This window comes from Rutilus rutilus (genome assembly GCF_951802725.1).
Source record: "Rutilus rutilus genome assembly, chromosome: 3".
Taxonomy (NCBI): Eukaryota; Metazoa; Chordata; class Actinopteri; order Cypriniformes; family Leuciscidae; genus Rutilus; species Rutilus rutilus.
The window spans coordinates 14,898,971-14,918,270 of record NC_140211.1 but is presented as its reverse complement, the minus strand read 5'-3'; the positions used below and the strand labels follow the sequence as shown (position 1 = coordinate 14,918,270).

At 36.2% G+C, this 19,300-nt stretch overlaps 1 protein-coding gene and 1 long non-coding RNA gene across 2 annotated transcripts in view; both read right to left on the bottom strand.

Moving 5' to 3' along the window:
• adamtsl3 (ADAMTS-like 3) overlaps positions 1–19,300 on the bottom strand; it is a 164,066-nt gene that overhangs the window by 80,780 nt on the left and 63,986 nt on the right. The gene's annotated exons all lie outside the window — the stretch shown is intronic.
• On the bottom strand, positions 3,744–4,541 carry LOC311288370. Its single transcript, XR_014626921.1, has 3 exons — positions 4,511–4,541; positions 3,941–4,011; positions 3,744–3,850 (listed from the first exon to the last, which is right to left on the bottom strand). It is a non-coding gene; the product is annotated as an uncharacterized lncRNA (long non-coding RNA).

Below are 19,300 nucleotides of genomic sequence, written 5' to 3'. Positions count from 1 at the left end.
CAAAGTAAGAAATCGTTTTTTCAAGGACTACAACAAACGGCTCGTGGAGACTACACCACATTCCTCCCGGGTTAGTGGCATCACCAACCCTAAAATTTACATAAACCCCCCTTAATACCACCCCTTCTTTTTTAAAATCTAAATCCCACTGACCCCAAACTTGAACAGTGGTGTACCTCCATTTCCCATTTCAAAAAGATTCTTTAGATGGATAATGTGCAGTTGTTCTGTGGGAAAGGCAGATTTCTTCCTTGCTCATTTTCATTTGGAAAATGTAACATCCCTGCTTGTACAGTTCTATTGCCATGAATGTGTGTAAAGGCTTTCTTAATTTCACATGTTGGACCGCAGTCCTAGTTAAACAGTCCGTCAGTAGTTGCCAATGAAAACAGACTAGCAGCAGTGGGCTTTGACTAGCTAACCTCGCAGCGGTGATGGGATGTCAGCTTTTACAATGATCTAACAGCAATCCATTTCCCTGAAGACTAAACTTTCCAGTCAAGAGTGATTCTGTAAATTGGCCTCAGATTAGATTTCAAATCCCTATTGTTTTAAAAGTTACTATCGCAGGTTCGCTCTATAAGACTTCCTGATGGGCGGCAAATCTTTCTGGTTTTCTCGCCAGGCTCACCAGGTAGAACAGCACCTAGTTTACTCCTGTCTCTTCTCATCACAACCCTCTGACATGAAAATGGGACTGGAAGAGATCACATCAATGCTTTAGAGGAGAAATCAACACTCATTTAGCATCCACGCTGAAGCTGAGTCGTCTGTCGGCTAATGCTAGCTAGAGCTTAGCTTAGGACTTGACAACTATGGCTATTGAAACCTGACCGTTTATAAACAATGGTGCTCACAAAAAGCTAGAAATATTAATTTTGTGCTACAGATTAGGACAAATACCAAATTCAGGCTTGAGGACTTTTTGTTAGGCTTATAGCAAAAGAATATGAGCAGCTTTTCCCTACAAATGCACAAAATCACACAAATATATTAGTGTATATACAGTGCAATGCATAAGTGAATACACCCATGCTAAAGTTGACTAAAAAGAGGAATAAAAAATCATATTTTGGAAATTGAACTTAATGCCTTAATTAAAAAAAATAGGAAAAATCCAACCTTTAAGGACACCAATTTTCTTTGTGAATGAATAATGTATCGTAAATAAATAAATGTTCTTCCTTAAAATACATGGTGCATAAGTGAGTACACCCCTATGTTAAATTCCCATAGAGGCAGGCAGATTTTTATTTTTAAGTATGTTTTTTTTTTTTTTTAATTTAGGATACTATGCATCCTGATAAAGTTCCCTTGGCCTTTGGAATTAAAATAGCCCCACATCATCACATAGCCTTCACCATACCTAGAGATTGGCATGGGGTACTTTCCATAAGATCATCTCTCAATGCAAATCAAACCAGCTATTAGGCTAACTGAAATAAAACCATGCCAATCTCTAGGTATGGTGAAGGCTATGTGATGATGTGGGGCTATTTTAATTCCAAAGGCCAAGGGAACTTTATCAGGATGCATAGTATCCTGGATCCATGAAGTAACTGGCCTTTAAAAATAAAAATCTGCCTGCCTCTATGGGAATTTAACATAGGGGTGTCCAGACTTATGCACCCTGTATTTTAAGGAAGAACATGTATTTATTTACGATACATTATTTATTCACAAAGAAAATTGGTGTCCTTAAAGGTTGGATTTTTCCTAATTTTTTAAATTAAGGCATTAAGTTCAATTTCCAAAATATGATTTTTTATTCCTCTTTATCCAACTTTAGCATGGGTGTATTCACTTATGCATTGCACTGTACAGTATATATATATACTGTATAGGCAAGGCTGCATTTATTGGATGAAAACACAGTAAAAACAGTATTATTGTAACATATTTAAGATAATCAAATAAAACATCTGTTTAACTGTGTCTATTTGAATATATTTTAAAATGTAAATTATTCCTGTGATGTAAAGCTGAATTTTCAGCATCATGACTCCAGTCTTCAGTGTCACATGATCTTTTAGAAATCACTAATAATGTTAAAAATGTAATCAGCCTAATCAGTGCTGATATTGTTAACTAAAACTAAAATTATTACAAATAATTGTTGGTAATTGAAATAAAGGTAAACTAAAAATAAAATAAAATATAGCCTAAATAATACATGGAAAACATCAAATTAGAAATGCTGCCTTGGCAACTAACTGAAATAAAGTACTAACATGACTAAAATTACAATAAATTAAAGCTACTGCACACAGAACTTAAATAAATTACTAAACCTTAAACTAAAATTAAAAAGAAACCTGAAAATAATAAATATTATTTAATACTATAATAGCATATAAATAATACTAAAATAAGACATATCATGGGGTAAGAACAAGAAAATCCTAAGAAAATTAATTTAGTTACACTTTATTTTGACTGTCCCCTGTAGATGTTCTGTTGACTATACATAAAGTTGCACCTACACTGTAAAAATTAAAGGTGCCTGGAGGAACCTTTTGGGGTTCTTCACTTTGCCACACCGGCGGAACCGTCTGTAGATCCTCTAGGCACCCTTTAAAAAGGGGCGGTTCTCTGAGGAACCACACAGGTTTCCTGAGGAACTCTTATATGAAGCACTGTGTGGAACCACTGTGGGTGCCTCCAGGAACCAAATTGCAATTTTTTAAATTAATTTCATGTTGTTACTACGGTTACCATAAACTTCTATTATAATAAACAAACTGAACCAAATACAAAATAAGAATTGTTTATTACATATTTCAGATCTATTTTAATACATACACTTCAATACACTTGGGGAAAAAAGCTAGTAATAGATTAATATCAATGAATACACACACAAAAAATTGTATAATACATAAGTAACATGAATAATCAACCATGTGTATACAATAGGCTACACAAGAAAAGACATCTCAACAAAATGCATAGAAAACACATGTTCCATGTACTAAATCAATGTAAAAAATGTAAATTGACTAATTAAAAATGTCATTCTTCATTTAATTTTAAAACGTGTTTCAGTTCGCTTACGTCTGCCGCTACTGTTTCCAAGTCCAAAAGCTCTCTCAGATGCCAAAAACAAACAACAAACAGTGCTAATATGCACTCATTGTTCTGTAATATTCCTGAAAATTATGATCCTAACCTTTATCTCTATTCTGAAATCTCAGATGGTTTAGTTATTCAGCTATTTTGAATCATAAAATGTTGAAGTCTGGGATGCCGTGAGACTGGAGACTGATATGTACACTACGGCTTTTGAAAAGCTTAAATGTGTGACTTGAATCAACAGTTCCCATAAATGGTTGTTGAGTATTCTCAATATCTAGAAACAAGATAAAGGAAGTAGAAGTAGAGGCTTCGACCCGGAAACAGTATTCCTTATGTCACAACAAGCAGAAAACATTTTCCATTTGAACAGAGTTAAGGTGCAGTAAAATGATCTGTTGTTCTGTGAATGTTCACTGGTGAATTCAGTCATTTCAATAAGAATCCACACGATCAGCAATTCTGTGTGGTGCTTCATACATTACATTGCTACACTGCTGACAATGGTCAATGGACCTTTTTGCCTGTGTAATTTCACGAAATTCACAAATGTGACCGCACCTTTACTCACTGCAACATAAAATGCAATCAATTATAAAATCTTCACAAGGGACATGTGAGGTACTTAACGAGTTAGAAAAGTGAAAAGGTGCATCAGCTTCATTTTCTGTTTGTTTTTCCTCTTTTCTGGTGGATGGTCCAGGCACTTCAATGATTTTCAGGTCTACAGGAGGATTTTTATTCTTGTTCAAACTTGTATTTCAGCTTACCGAGATCTCTGCAAAGTACAAAATTTACTGTTAGTAAGGTTATTAAAGTGATAGTTGTGAAATTTAAATAATTTCCACAGCCTTGTGATGTTCCAAACCTGTTTGACTTTCTGTCTGTGAACCCAAAAGCAGATCTCAGGCATAATGCAACCCCAGCCATTCAATTTCACTGCATGAAACACAAGCAGAAAAAAATTGTGTAAATCATTCATGAAACCATTCTTATGTACACTTGTCTACTTCAATTCAATGCAACAATTTATGTAAAAATGGTTAAGCTCCAAAAATGTCCCAGAAAAGATCCTAAAAATAATCAATGAATTCACAACTCATGTGTTATGGTTTGTGTTGTAAGTCTTATGAAGCCATTTAATAGCTTTTTCCTTTTTTTGTCGAAAAATACCAAACTTGAAGTTATAATTCAGGGTTCAAATGTCTTATATTCAAATGCATATGATTAAGGTATAGCCTATAAAAAATGCATAGCATTATTGGCTCCAAACCTGTGATATTACATGAATGTAACATGAATGAGATTTGAGAGCATGAGGGAAGAAGATTTTCAGAGAATAACTGATTAAAAAACACAAGTACACAGTCAAACAATACAATTGCACACAGAGAAAGTTCATAGTAATAAAGTACTTGCATGTGGTGCAGGTACTTACTGTAATTCAGTGTTGCCACTGAAACATTGTACTGGTTGTTCTGGGGAAACAAAATAACAAAGATGATTATTCACAACATAATATTTATTGACCACTAAATGGATTCAAAATGGTATTTGAGAGAATGAGGGCACCTGTAGTAAGTAAAGTTAGGCTAAACAAAAACAGACCAAACTATATTAACCTGCTTTTGTTATTCATAACAAACGCCAATGACGACAGCAGGAATCAGCTAAATTAGTTAGGCTGTATATCAGCAATTTGAAGACACAGTTGTACAGAATATGTTGAATTGAATGACTAATGTTAACTTTAAATCAATCTAAGACAGTAAGTCAATAATTTCTATTTGTTCATTAGATCAACGTAGTTAGCATCGCGGCTAAAACCTTCATACCAGATACTGTACAATAAACGAGTGGTAAACACTGTAAAAACGTAGTAATGTATAATAAATTTAGTTTTTATATATGTGTGTTTGAATATATAGTGAGTATTTATATTTCTTTGGCGAGTTTACAAACCTTGTAATGGAGAGCCGAACAAACGGCGGAAGCTTTGATGAGGAGAGCCGTTACTTTCAAACTCGATGACGTCGATCAGCTGAGCTTTGTTGCGCGCGAGCAGCGCGAGCATCACTGAAGCGACGACAGCAGAGGAATAGCAGCAGTTTCGTGACTGAATAAAACCTTTATCTTCCTGGTTCTTCTTCTTCAAATAATAATTTATGAAGAAGTAAAAAATACTATTTTATTACTATTATTTATTCAATAATAATGAATGAATTTTTATTAATAATATTATTATTATTATTTAGTGTTGTTGTTTAAGGTTTAAATTAATCAATAAAATAGGCCTATGCCAAATAAATGTAAGCTACCCAGGTGAAAAAGACCTAGTAGGCTACTGTTAAATGTATTAAAATGCATTAAAGTAGGTTATATTTGTATTGAAGGCCTACTAAAAACACACACAAGTACATTTTTAATAGTAGCCTACGTATTTTTCACCTGGGTATACTGAATCAAACTTAAGTAATAATAATAGGATAATAATAATATCATTCTGGCCTCACTGAACCATTGGGTTCCTCCAGATGCTGGCTTTAACATAAGAGATCCTCCAGGAACCACTTAAATGTTAAAAGATCTTCCAATAACCCTTTTATCACATTCAAGTTACTCTATTTCCCCCCAAAGCACTTCGAGGTCTCATAGTAATGAAAAGGTGACTCCAGAACCTCTGAACTAAATACAAAGTGCTTAAAGGATCCCATAAGTTCCAGCAAGAACCTCAAAGATTGTCAATGCTCCTCCAGTAACCCTACTATAGGAGAAAGAGCTTTGAGGCACCTAAATTACATTTTGAAGTTCCTTGAGTATCCGACAGGATATTTGAGGCTCCTTTAGTTTTTACAGTGTACATTTCAACTAACTCTCATTAGAGCAGTTGAGTATTTGTAGAGTTTTAGAGGTATAGGATTAGGGGGGTTAGTAGAATAAGTTGACGTGTACTTGCAAAGTTACTTATAGTTAGTAGAATGTCAGTTGTGGAGCATCAAAATAAAGTGTTAGCAGATATTAAGCAGACAGTCTATGAGAGTTAGTTGACATGTAAGTGCAAAGTTACTTACAGTCAACAGAATGTCTAAAGGGGACCATCAAAATAAAGTGTTACCAGAGCCCGTCTACGGAGAGCCTGTCCACTCCCTATTAAGCCCTATTGTACCGAATTTTGGTTGTAGTACCACCAGAGTTCCACTGGGGGCGCTCGCCATGAGTGCAAAATGAATGGGAGTCAATGGGGCTAGACGGCTAAATTTGTCTCTTTCACCCGATTGCCGTTGAGAAATCTCAGATTTGATTGTAGATTTTGCAAGTTCAACATGGGTTTTAGGTCGAAAGTTGAATGAACGAGTACTTATGTCGTTTTGATTTCTTACAGGTTGAGTTGTTGTTGCCCATAACACGCTAGCATTCTGCTAATGACGTCAGCATTCTGACGTCATTGACATTTTGAAAGACTTTTTTAAAGCAAATAAGTGACTCTAAAAAATCTAACACCCAGCAATGTGTAATTTCTTTGCATCTCCTTTCGAATACAACATTCAAATTACTAGACAAAAAATTATATCCTGAGAAAAGTGGATTTTGAGGGGTATACCGCCATTGACCTCCATTCATTCTGCACTCGTCCTGTGAGCCCCCTCATATGGAATCAGAGTGGAACTGCAACCAGTTCAGAAGCCGGAAGTGTAGTGAGAGTGAAACTTCTCGCCATATTAGACATTCTCTGGTGTTACCATTAATTTCTACAGCATGAAGGTCTGTCCAATGGTACGGCAAGATGCTCGAAGCCAGAAGGAAAGAGACTAAATCAATGACAGCGGGACCACGCAACAAATGTGTGACTCAGAAAACCCACAATATTTACTGGGTTCTCTGGTGTGTCATTTATTGGGCACTCCTGAGCACATTAAAAAAACTCAAAGAAAATAAGAGCAAAAGATGGCAGACTCCACTGGCAGACGTGCTGTTCAGAGTCTCTACTGCATCTCATGGCTGAGCTCTCCGACGTCTACAGAGGAGTCATTTCACAATACTGGCTAAAGAGGAAAACCAAACACCTCTCTCAGGTTACTCACAGATTTCTGAACTAGCACACAGTCAAACAGTCTTTGTTTACTTTATGATTTCATATTGACTAATATTCGGTCTTAGAATTCAGATGCACTACACACCTTCAGCAATGCCAAATGTATGTCATTATTGAATTAAACAGCACATTAAACAGAATTAAACACCTGAAAATGAACCCCATTTTGGTGTTTGTTTAATGAAGTGAAAAAAATGGTCTAACAAAGTTTGCAAGGCCAAATCAATTAAAAAATACATTGGATTTACTGAGAGCTACAGCAGTGTGTGGGAATTTTTCTTCTTTCTCCATATTATTTCCCTGTGTCCAACACCTGCCTGCAATTATTCAGTTGTTTATGTATTGTTCTGTATTGTTTTAATGAAGTGGAAATTGCTAAATAAACAGAATCTAAATGCGTAGCTTGAGTTTCCTGATCATTATGACAATTTAGTATTTTGAGCACAAGTACACTGAGCCTAATTGGACCTCAATATACACTAAACCACATTTAAAAAAAAAATTACTTGATAAAAAGATTGGTAAAGTATTTATATCTCATATTAAGTGTTGCACCAAGTTTAAAACTTGGAGAAGAGAGGAATTTGTTCAATTCCCCAACCAGAAATACTAAAATGTGGTACATAACGTGTTCAGCACTGTTTTTGCTATGGACACAGCAAAAGAAGGAGCAGAGCAACATCTAAAGACCAGGACATGACAACCATCCAGAACAACCACATAGCAACCCCCTGGCAACCACTCATGACACCCTAACATATTTTTTCATTGGTCAAGCACATCTCACATTTTTTTAAACTTGTTCATTTTGATATATTCCAAATGCAGGTTTTCTTAACCCAGTGTATTTTTACAAGGAGGATACATTTTGGGAATTCAACTTCCAGGTCAGTGCGATGCATTTCTTAGCAACAGCGAAGGCAATGTTTGTGTATTTTATTTTGTGGTTGCATCTGAGATTAAAATCAGTGCAATTTCCTAAGAGACAACGCTCTGAGTCCACTGGAAATGGAGTGTCCAATATTTTGGCCACTGTACTTCTAACCTATTGCCAACATTTTTTACTTTATTGCACCCAATTGTAGAATGCAAGAATGTAGTTTCTTCTAAAGCCACATTTGAAATACTTCACTTCTGGATAATAACTATGCAGCTTTTATGGAGTGTAACATGGTTAGTATTTAATCCAGTTAGAGAGTCTGAATCTAGACTTGATTCAAATAATGGCTGTGTTTCAAATCCTAGCGAGATCGCAGTAGCCAGACAGCAAGTAAATCACCAAGTTTTTTTTTTGTTGATCAGAGCCAACAGTGTCACTGCATTGTTCTGGAGAAAAAAGCATTTGGTCCATAGTGATTTTCAATTCATATTCCCATGTCTCTCTTGATTTGTCAACAATCAGAACTGAGAGAGCTGAAAGTATATTTTGGACAAGAGCGCTCCAGAATATTGTGTGACCTCATATAACTCCACTATACTTGTCAGTTTAGGTAAAGCGTTTTGATTGCCAAGACTGTTCCTTGGGAAAGATCTTAGTTGTAACAAATAATAAGCTTGTTAGATAGATCATGTTTGTTTGTCACTTACGTTCTCTCCTCCAAGAGTACTTTCAAACAAAGACGCAACAAATCACGGTTTGTGTAACCGAATAGTCTCTAGATGAATTACTATAATCAGTTTAATGGATCAGTTCATGCCAAGGACAAAAATACCCTGCAGTGGATGTTTTTCAGCCAATACTGCAACATTAGTTTGAAAAAGTTAGCCTGAGGTTTATGGTGCAGAGCTTTCACCCAATTAAATAAGTACATCTTGAATTTAGCACCAAAAAATCTAAAATCAAAATCAAAATTTTATAATAAATTAATAAATGTTAAATATAATACATTTTGGGTGATCACTGACATGATAACAGGAAAAATATCAAAAAGAACATCACTGGAAAAGGATGTTGTATTAACTCTTAGGCTATTATGGTATAATGAATTTTGAATTTTGGATGCATGGTCTTTAACTGTAGCTACTATAACTACTCTATTTAAAAATACATTTAGTTTAAGATTGTATCAAGTATTTTATGATAAGCTTTATCGCTATTCTATTTTAGCATAGCTATTAGAGAATTATGAGTACAATAGCAGTTAGTTTCCTCCATTCTTAAATTGAGCAGCCCCCAACTTGGAAAGGGGCTCAAAAACATTCCTGAGTTTCCCCACGTGTACTTATCTTGTAAATACAATCATTACCACATGACTTGATCAAGGGCAGTATAACTTGTCTATCTTCATCAGTCGTCTTCCAACAGTAAACATTTTTAGTGCAAACATAAATCTATTTTGATGAATAGAACCATGTTTTTGTCTAAAGCATACTGTTGTCGGAGAAAGAAAAAAATTAGTTTCCGTTTTCCTCAATTTGTTCTGCCAAAACAAATCACACAAATGTACAGGACAAATACGGCAAAATGCAAACACTTGCTAACAGTAGCTTATCCTGATTGTCTATCATTACCACACATTTCCCTAAAATATACAAACATACTGCTCAAAAAGGGTAGATGGTTTGCAGTAAGTTGCCAATTTGATTGGGTAAGATGTTTTTTTTCCAAATAGCAAATTGATTCTTGGCTTGGCCAAATCTGCTTAAATTTCAGCTGTGAGTTTGGCCTACATACAGTAGCCTACAGTACCACTACGAATTATGGTCCAAGACTGGCCCAAAAGGTGCTAGCCAAAAGTAAACCAGTTTAATGCCAAGAGCAGACCAAAACTCACCCACAACTTATTCCATCTCCCCAGAAACCAGCCATCACATGCCTAAAACAGTGCCAGAATCCCCAGATATCAGTCCGAAAAGAGCCAAACTGCAACCACCTTTACCCCAGAAGTCACCCACAACTCCTTAAGATTAATTAGCTGTGAGTTAGAATTTGGCCCAGACTCTGTTGCTAGTACAAAATGTGGAATAGCATCACTAGCATTAGCATGTTCGTGGGTTTGCAGCACTGCATATCCAGACATTTTATTTGAACAAGTATACCAATGCTTCTGGCACTACAAATTTGATCTTGTACATTCATGCGTTACAAATGATGTATCAGACCACAATTCATAATGAAGTGAAAGTATGTGTTCTCAGCACCACAAATTATAATAAAAACATTCCTTCTTTGCAAGCAACATGTAGAGTGCTAAAGTTTCAATATATTAAAATAGATTTTTCATTTTTAGGAAAGCCCTTAACTCTGTGAAATAGAAATGATAATAAAGAGTGATCAGTTGCATCGCATTTATTTCTTGATCAATTAATGTTTGCGCTAACAAAAAAAAAAAATTGAAACATCCATGAGCAAAGATGGCATCAGTGTTGTTATAATTAAATACTAAATTGAAATAAAGTATAAAGCAAAATATAAATATTAGATGGAAAACTTAAACATAAACAAAAATGTGCTATTGCAACTAACTTAAATAAAATAGTTGAAGTTGTACTGAAATTAAAATAAATTAAAGCTATTGAAACATAAATGTAATAGGAATAATAAAAATAAAAATGACAAAAGCAAAACAAAATTACTTTTGAAAATAAAATACTTAAACTAAAATTGAAATGAAAACTGAAAATATAATATAAAACTTTTATATTATTAATTTAAAATATTAATAAATACTATAAAACTATAAAGAAATACTAAAATAACACTAATACTAAAAATACTTTCAGGGCTGCTGAATGGGAATGCTAATGGAATAAATGCAAAATGTAAATGGAATAAGTATATCTGCCCTTTAAGTACAGAAGTTTATTACCACCAGATCAAAACAACTGTGCACATTAAGTATGTTCAAAGGGATCATGCTTCCAAAGTGTTAGCAAAGCATTTGTGCCTGCGTACTTGCGTAACAAATCACAAATGCATAATCATAAACTTCCTATATACCAACAGACACACACATACACACTCAAGCACACAGTGGCTGGCCTGGTCAGACAGTGAGTGGGTGTGAGAAGGTGATAAGCATCCCTTCGGCTAGAAACTCTCCAGTGGGACATAACCTCCTCCGAGTCTCCCACAGACCACCAGTGGAATTCGCCCATCAATCATATCTCTCCAAGCTCCAGATGTGTGTGTGCGTGTGGGGGCGATGGATGGATCAACAGGTCCATGAGATTCTCGTCAAACGTTGGATGGAAAGCAGCAGCGTTCAGCGACGCGGCTAAACAACACTTTAACATCTGGGTGAGCTGGCTGCCGAACACAAACTGTGTGTGTTGAGAGGGAAAAAGGGTAGGAGAGGTTTGAGGAGAGTTTAAAGGAATTGTTGACCCAAAAATTTTAAAATCTGTCATTATCTAATCACCCACATCTCATTCAAAACTCGTGGAACACAAAAGGGCTTTTCACACTTGCAACTTGCTTAAAAACAGGACAGCTTAAACCAGCCTCAGCTATTGTGCTGTTTTTAGGTGATTTATATTGGTCTAGCTGGTCTTCCACCCTGATTTGAGCTGATTTAAGCAGAATTTCTCCAAACAAACAGATGAAAGCAGCAAACTGTTGCAGGTTGGGAGACCAGTTGAGACCAGGGTTATCTTGTTCAATGTTTCAAACTGTTCATACTTCACACTTGGAAAGTTATTATCTTAGTTATGCATAGAGTGCTGCAGGAGTCCAAAAACCCAGAAACAAGCATTTTTGAACTTCTGGTTCCATCGTCCTGAAGTCTGAACAATGAAGTTTTTGGTTAAATGCAAATGCTTGAAATAATGTCTGTGGGTTAAAAGGGGTTAAACCTATTTTAATGATCTAAGCGCATTGTCTAAAGCACACGGCACAAGTTCACTTAGGGCGTGTCCGAATCCACTTTTGCTAGTTTAACTACGGGAAAAATGGTCGGCGCGCCAGGCACATGGTTTAAAAGGGTTGTCCCTATTCTCATAATGAGCAATGGGTGTGTTTTGGGATTTACGTGTGTTAAACCAATCAGAGTCTCATCTCCCATTCCCTTTAAATGCCAGTTGCGCTCGCGCCATGGCGGATTCGCTACTTACATGATGGAATTTGATAGTGGAACCGAAGAGCGTCTCCAGAGCGCAAACGGATCTGCTTGTGTGCGAGGTTAAAGCGTGCGAACAGACCATCTACGGGACAAGCCGGATTCCACCATATCTTTATGTACACAATAATAATCTTTTACATTGTAATCCTTTTATTTTAAATATTTGGCATGTTTGTGTGCTGCTGCGCGTCCCTGTGTGTTTAATAAGCAGTGTACGCACGTTGTGCACCCGCCTATAGGCGCACATGACTAACGCGCTCATTAAATAACAAACAAAAAAAATCGGTCTATTTCTGTTGCCTCAAAATAGCAACGAACCAACAATGCGCCAGAACACACCTCGTTTTCAGATCAGCACGCCCATGGGCGCACAAATAGGCGCAAATGCATTTGCTATTTAAACAACGTGGCACAGGACGTGAAAATGATAACTGCGTCGGGCTGAAACTAGCAAAAAACGCTGCATTGCGCCGGGTATAAGATAGGACCCCATAAGTCATATGTAATACCGTTTGCAGTTATTTAGGAAACATGCTAAGTTCACATTCTCATTTCTCTGAAAAACAATTATACAGACAGTTATTCTACTTTGAAATGTCATTCCATGTCGGAAAGTTTGTTTTTGTTTTGGTCTCTGTGATCCCGCCCTCTGCCAATTTATTACCCAATAGTATTTCGACAACCTGTGTGGCCAGTCGGCAGAAAACACAGCGTATTGCAGCCATGGATGCCAGCAAATGAACTGGGAGACTAGAAGTATAGAAAAACGCAGATAAATATACTGTACAGCATAAGGCTCGTCGCCTTCCATTGTCAATTTCGCTCGTTCCCGTTTCATGTCCTCAATCTGACAACCCGCATGAGCGTCGAGTCTGAGGAGGAGGGGGGCGGGGTAAAAACTCTCTCCAGTATTTCGAATTTGTACTGCAGTACCCATCTCAACTGCAAGCTGCACCTTTAACACAAGCTCAAGTGTCATGTTTTATTCTACATTTTTATTCTACTCTTGTGAATTTTTTTAAGATTTCACGTGTCTTGAAAAAGGCGCTTACGGGTAAACATCATGTCGAAGAGGTAAACTCACCTACTCACTAGTCCGCTTTTACAGCCTTGTTGTCTTTATACTCAAGCTCTTGCAAACTATTATAACTCAAACTTTCCCATTTGTAGATTTTAAATAAAGATTTAGTGGTGGTGACGTTAAAAGTCATGCAACCGTGGTGTAGCTTTTTCTTTTGTGGCCATTGTATTTAGGTTTCAAAATTCATGACAGTTGGGTTAATTTGTGAAGATTATCTTGATGAACAAAACGTGTAAGAATCATAATTTTTTTGGTGAGAGGTTTTTTTTTCCTTCAATAATCTAAAAGCCCATGGAAAAATCTATTGGGTTTTTGTCAAGGGAACCAGGGTGAAGAAAACTTCTAGGTTGCCCAACAAAAATACATAATCACTCCAGCACTTTATTTTTAAACCCTGAGGTAATGTTCTTATATGCATATTTATAAGGTCAATGACATCAAGCTTTATTTGTCCAATCAGTGTTACTGAACTTACTACAAGTATGAAATGTTGCTTTAAAAGTGAGATTAACCCAGGGTTTTAAAAATATCCCTGGGTTAAGCTCAGTGTGACAAACTCTCAAAGCAGCTCTTTTTTTATGTAAAGAAAGCAGATAGTGACAAAATGTAAAAAAAATAAAAAAATGTATTACAAAAGTACCATAAAAATGGTCCATTTTACACATGCACCATAGAGTCTTCTGAAGCCTTATGAAAACTTCATGTGAGGACCAGACAAATCAGTAAATCACAGATTTTCGTTTTTGGATAAGGAATGAAAGTAACAAAACATGGAACGTTTTCAAGCAAACCAATTGCTAAATGTGGATCGAATCCTCTGTTATCACAATCTTTATCTTTGGGAATGATGTCACTCAAAGAGTTGCAAAACACACACTCTTCCAAGTCACCCTGCTAAAATGTCTTTCCGCTTTTTTGACTCTCTTTTTCAGACGTTTGCTTGCAATTTCATCCAAGAGGCTAGTTACTCTAACAAGCTGTGACAAACACAATTGCGTTCTGCTAGTGATGTGAAGATCAAAGTTGTCAGGGAAGTGAGCCATATGGCCGACGCATGTACGGCCCCAGAACTCTCAACATAATCAGCCACTGTCTGATCTTCTGCACGGGACACAAATTAAAGCCAAATGTTTAGAAGTGTTGAGCAAAAGCGTGAAATTTTCCTCATGCAACGCACAGTGTTGGATATTCACAACTTAATTGGTCTTCCAGAACTGTGCAGGTTTTTATGTTACATAAACTAGTTGATTTGCTTATATATTTTCCTGTTTTGATAACTCTCTTCCAAAACCTTGTGAGCTCTCTAACATTATGCTGCCTTATAAGACCTTATAAGTTTTGGATTTATCTTTTATGCATAAGACAATCCCAGAATGCAATGTGACAAGCACAGCTGAAATATATATATATATTGCACACACTACAGTTCAAAAGTTTGGGGTCAGTATATTTTTACTTTGTAAAGAGAAGAAATTAATACTTTTTATTCAGCAAGGACTAATTAAATTGATTAACAGTGACCAATCAAAATGCTACAAAATATTTGTATTTGAAATAAATGCAGTTCTTTTGTACATTCAATTCACGGTTTAAAAGCATTGGCTACAGATGTATTGTTGACGAGTGAAGATAAAATGATAAGGTGTCTGCAGCTTTTTCTTCTCGTGATTAGAAGATGCCTGAAATGAGAAAAACCAGACACACTGATCCTGTTCTCCTGTGCGCCACATGTCTCTGGAGGTCTATTCTCAGAATCGCTATGAGACTGTAGAGGTACTACACAAGTCTCATAGCGATAGAAACAGAGACAGACAGGATGATGGACAAGCAGAGTGATGGAGAAAGAAACAATGCTAGAGATAAAAAAAAAATGTTTTTAAACTCCCAGGACTTCATGCCTCTGTTCCAAAACTTAGTGAGCTGCCTAGCCAACACAGGCAGTTAATTGAAAGAGAACCTCTTAAGTGACTGATTTGGAACACTCTACATAAGCAACAAATAAACCACAAATCAACACATGAAACGCATGGGAGACTCGACACGAATTTGAATAGAGTTTGAAGACGAGTGGAGAACGAGAAAGGGCCAGGTCTGGGATATTTATGTTAATGTTTTGTTTAGGCGGCAGTCTTGCGTAAGAGGATGCTGCTTTACTTTTGTTTTGCAGTTTATGTTCATTTTTTGATTAAAGGGCCCTATTATTATTATATAAATCTTATTACATTATTAACTCCATTTTATTTCATCAATGCAATGCATTATGGTATCATCTTCCCAGTTGAAAGATGCTGCATTACAATTTTGCAATGTTTCTTTGAGCAGTGAAACACAAATCAAGCGTAGCGTCAGTTCTGGCAGGTCACGTTAGTCAAGCTCGCATCAGCTGATCCACGTCTACCTATAGGAATACGATGCCTATCACAGCATCCATATACAGTAAAAGCTCCTTCAGTTTTATCGACAGCTATCTCGTTTCTCAGGAGCTAACTACCCTCCTCCATCCCCAGCTCCTCCTCTTGTCCAGTCAGGATTTGGCATTCTGATTCCCCTCTTGAATCAGACTAAATTCTTGAATTATGTTGCACATTAAAATATTGAATTAATGATATCTGCAATACATTCATGTTGGTTCTGTTCTGTTTACCCTAAGGGGGGTTATTGCTGCTCTCCCTGATCTTATCCATGTTCTCAATTTTGGACTGGAAATTAAATCAGTTCATCTCAAAGTTTTTTTTTTTTTTTTTATCTGCTCATGCTTACATTAATAATGATCTTTATACATATTAGAAGAAACAAAATTACCCTTTTTTTAGCATTTCACACATGCAAGAAGAACATTATCTGCCACAGTAGTACGTTCTTTAGTTGAGGGCTTTGGACCAAACAGCACATACGAGACATAGTTTTGGTTTGGCGAAGGGCGTCTCATGTTTTCATTAAGGTGAGAGCAAAACCACAAAATAGGACTCTTCATCGAAGATCTGGCACAATAATTCAATGCTATGTCAGTGCCTAGGAAAGCACATGCTATCAACAGGACCTTAAATTAGCTCACCTCAGCTCTTAATATTAATTGACTGATTAATATTTGGGCCTACGCCTAGACAGCTGCACTCCATAGTACAGCAAACCATAACATACTTCATATGTAACATTATTAGAGAGTCAGGCACTCTTTACACCTATAAAATACATTTAATGGTAAACACTGTCCAATCAGTTGTGTCAACCCCAGAAGAACAATCCACTGTAGCTCAAACAGCAGAATATGGTGCCAAGATCATGGGTTTGATTTCTAGGAAATGCATGAACTGAGAAAATGTACTAAATTCAATGTAGGTTGCTTTGGATAAAACCATCTGCCTAATGCTTAATTGTAAATAATACAAGATTTTCAATCTTGCCTGTGCATGCCTGTGTTAAACTCACGGCCACAACGTTAGTGTGTTCTGGGTGGTTTCCAGATCATTTCTATGTAGTTATGAAGGTGTTCTGAGAAGTTGTTAGCATGATGGTATGCGGTTGCCAGGGTGTTCTGGGTTGTTTCTAGGTGGTTAAATCAAAAGAGCCCACCCTCAAGTCTCTATGATATTCCTGTATAAATATGTGTAACTTTTCCACCAGCCAGGCAAAAACTGCAAGTGTATTCACAAAGAAAATAATAGCACACCTCAACAAGCCATATGATTTGAGTAATCATTCATGTACATAGTAAAAACAGTGCCGGAAAATGTATGCCAAACAGTTAAAAATAGCGTGAGAGGTTTAAATCAACAGTAATAGAGGTGTTGATGTGGACAGTAATAGGGATTCCCAAACTGGGGTTTGTGAGTTGATTAAAAAAGTAACATTTAAATATGCAATTTGAAAACCAAAGTTAAACACTATATACATATGAAGAGTTCAGATGCAAAAGCCTCTAAGTGCCATCTGAAATTTTCTTCTAGAATGATCATTTTTATCAAGCTTGTATATTTAAGTTCAGAAATTTCACTTAAATGACAATTCATAGGTCATTTTCATTGCCATTTAAGTGAAATTACTGAACTTAAATATATGAACTTAATAAAAATGATCATTCTAGAACAAAATTTCAGATGGCACTTAGAGGCTTTTGTATCTGAACTCTTCATACATATATATGAATCAAATTTGAACATAATGAAACACAAATAATAAAACCGTGACTACTGCTTGTGAATATTAGAGCACAATCTGTTTGGTAATCTCTGTCTTAGCAAACAATAAGCAAGTATATTAAACTTTACTGTGAGTATTGATTGTAGGTTGTAATAACAAATTAATTTTAAAAAGGACAGAAAAAGATCTGTAAAACCAAATGCAAATCTAAATGTTTTCTTTTTCTCCTCTTGATTTCACAAGTCTCACTCCAGGCAAAATCAGGAATTCTCATTAGGATCGGTGCATAATAAGACGTCCTAATGGTGCAATTTATATCTTCTCCAAACGGACTAACCGATTGAGTCTCGCCATGAAGCTAATTAGCATGATCCATGACAGCTAGGGGAATTGAGGTCAGAGAAATCAAGATTTACAGATTAGATGAATTCTTCTGACTTATTTGGCCTCAAACTTTTGCGATCCAAGACAGCTGTGACGCATTCCCTAAAGGAAAGAATTCAAATGCAACGTGAAATTCCTGCAGAGTTGACGGCTAGCATTAGCAGGTGCTAACTGTCCTGTAGATGTCACTGAGGCATAAAAACCACAGAAATTTGCATTCATCATAATGTGAAAAAGATATAAACCAATTATAGGGCCAAATCAAGCCTGAAATGAAACTGGATGCCAAAAAAGCCGACCCCTGCTGTAACGAAATGCTAAAAATGTGAAAACTTCTCTGTTTTTTAGTCGGCAAGAATCTGGATAATGCTCCAAATATGCTCATCAAACCATTCAGACTGGGAGGTCTGTTTTGATTAAATGATTTCTTCCTATCCAACGCAAGGTTAAACAAAGCTGGAAGGGCTTCCAAACTAATAACTCTTTATCATGGACAAGATCAGTGTGATGAAAAAGCTAAACAAGAAAAACCTCATTCTTCTCTCCCTCCCGACATTCCCTCTTGGATATCACTTACAACCACACACTCACATATGAGAAAACACAAGACGAGCTCCATCAGATCCAACACAGCCCCTTCTCTAATACAGAAGATTGCACCGAGACATCTTGCGCCATTGTGCTGGTGCCAACACAAGATGGCAGATAAAAAATAAAGCTGTGGCAAAGCAAAAATTCACAGTTCATTGACCTTAAATGTTCTAACCATCGCTGAAAAGCACATCTGCAAGACCACATTTGAGTTATGACGTTTCACCCGATTGCAACTTCACTCATCTTGAGCAAGGTAGTAGAATAAGGTAATACTAGGTAATAAAAAACCCTTTTCTGTCACTTAAATGCTTATTAATTCATACTAGAAGTGAAAAAGAACACCACACACAGCAGTCAATTCTGATATTTAAAATAAGGCTTAAAGGAACAGTTCACTGTCAATATTTATTCACCCTCATGTTGTTCCAACCCCTTTACTTTCATGTAGAGAAATATCTGAAGAATCCTTTCACAGCTCTTGCTATACAATGACAATTCATAGTGTCAACCCCAATCAAGCCCACTATATTTCAAGAAATTAAATCAATGAACAAGTTGAACTAAACAATTCCCTCCACATTTTATCACTTTTTCCCAGAGAAATGCAAGAATTATATCATTGCATAACTATATTTGTAAAAAAAATAAAATAAAAAAAAAATGTCAGTGAAGCAGTGTAGTTTGCATATTAATTGGAAAAATGAAATGCAATGCAAATTTCATGATGTCTTTAACTGCTTAAAATTATGAGTAGCTTGTTGCTTGGCAAGCAAGTTTCCCAACTAACACAGAAAGTTCTCTCAAAGTTATGAACAAATGTTCTTCCAGTAAAAGCTAGCGTCGCTGCAAGATTCAGTCACTCAGATGATCAAGATC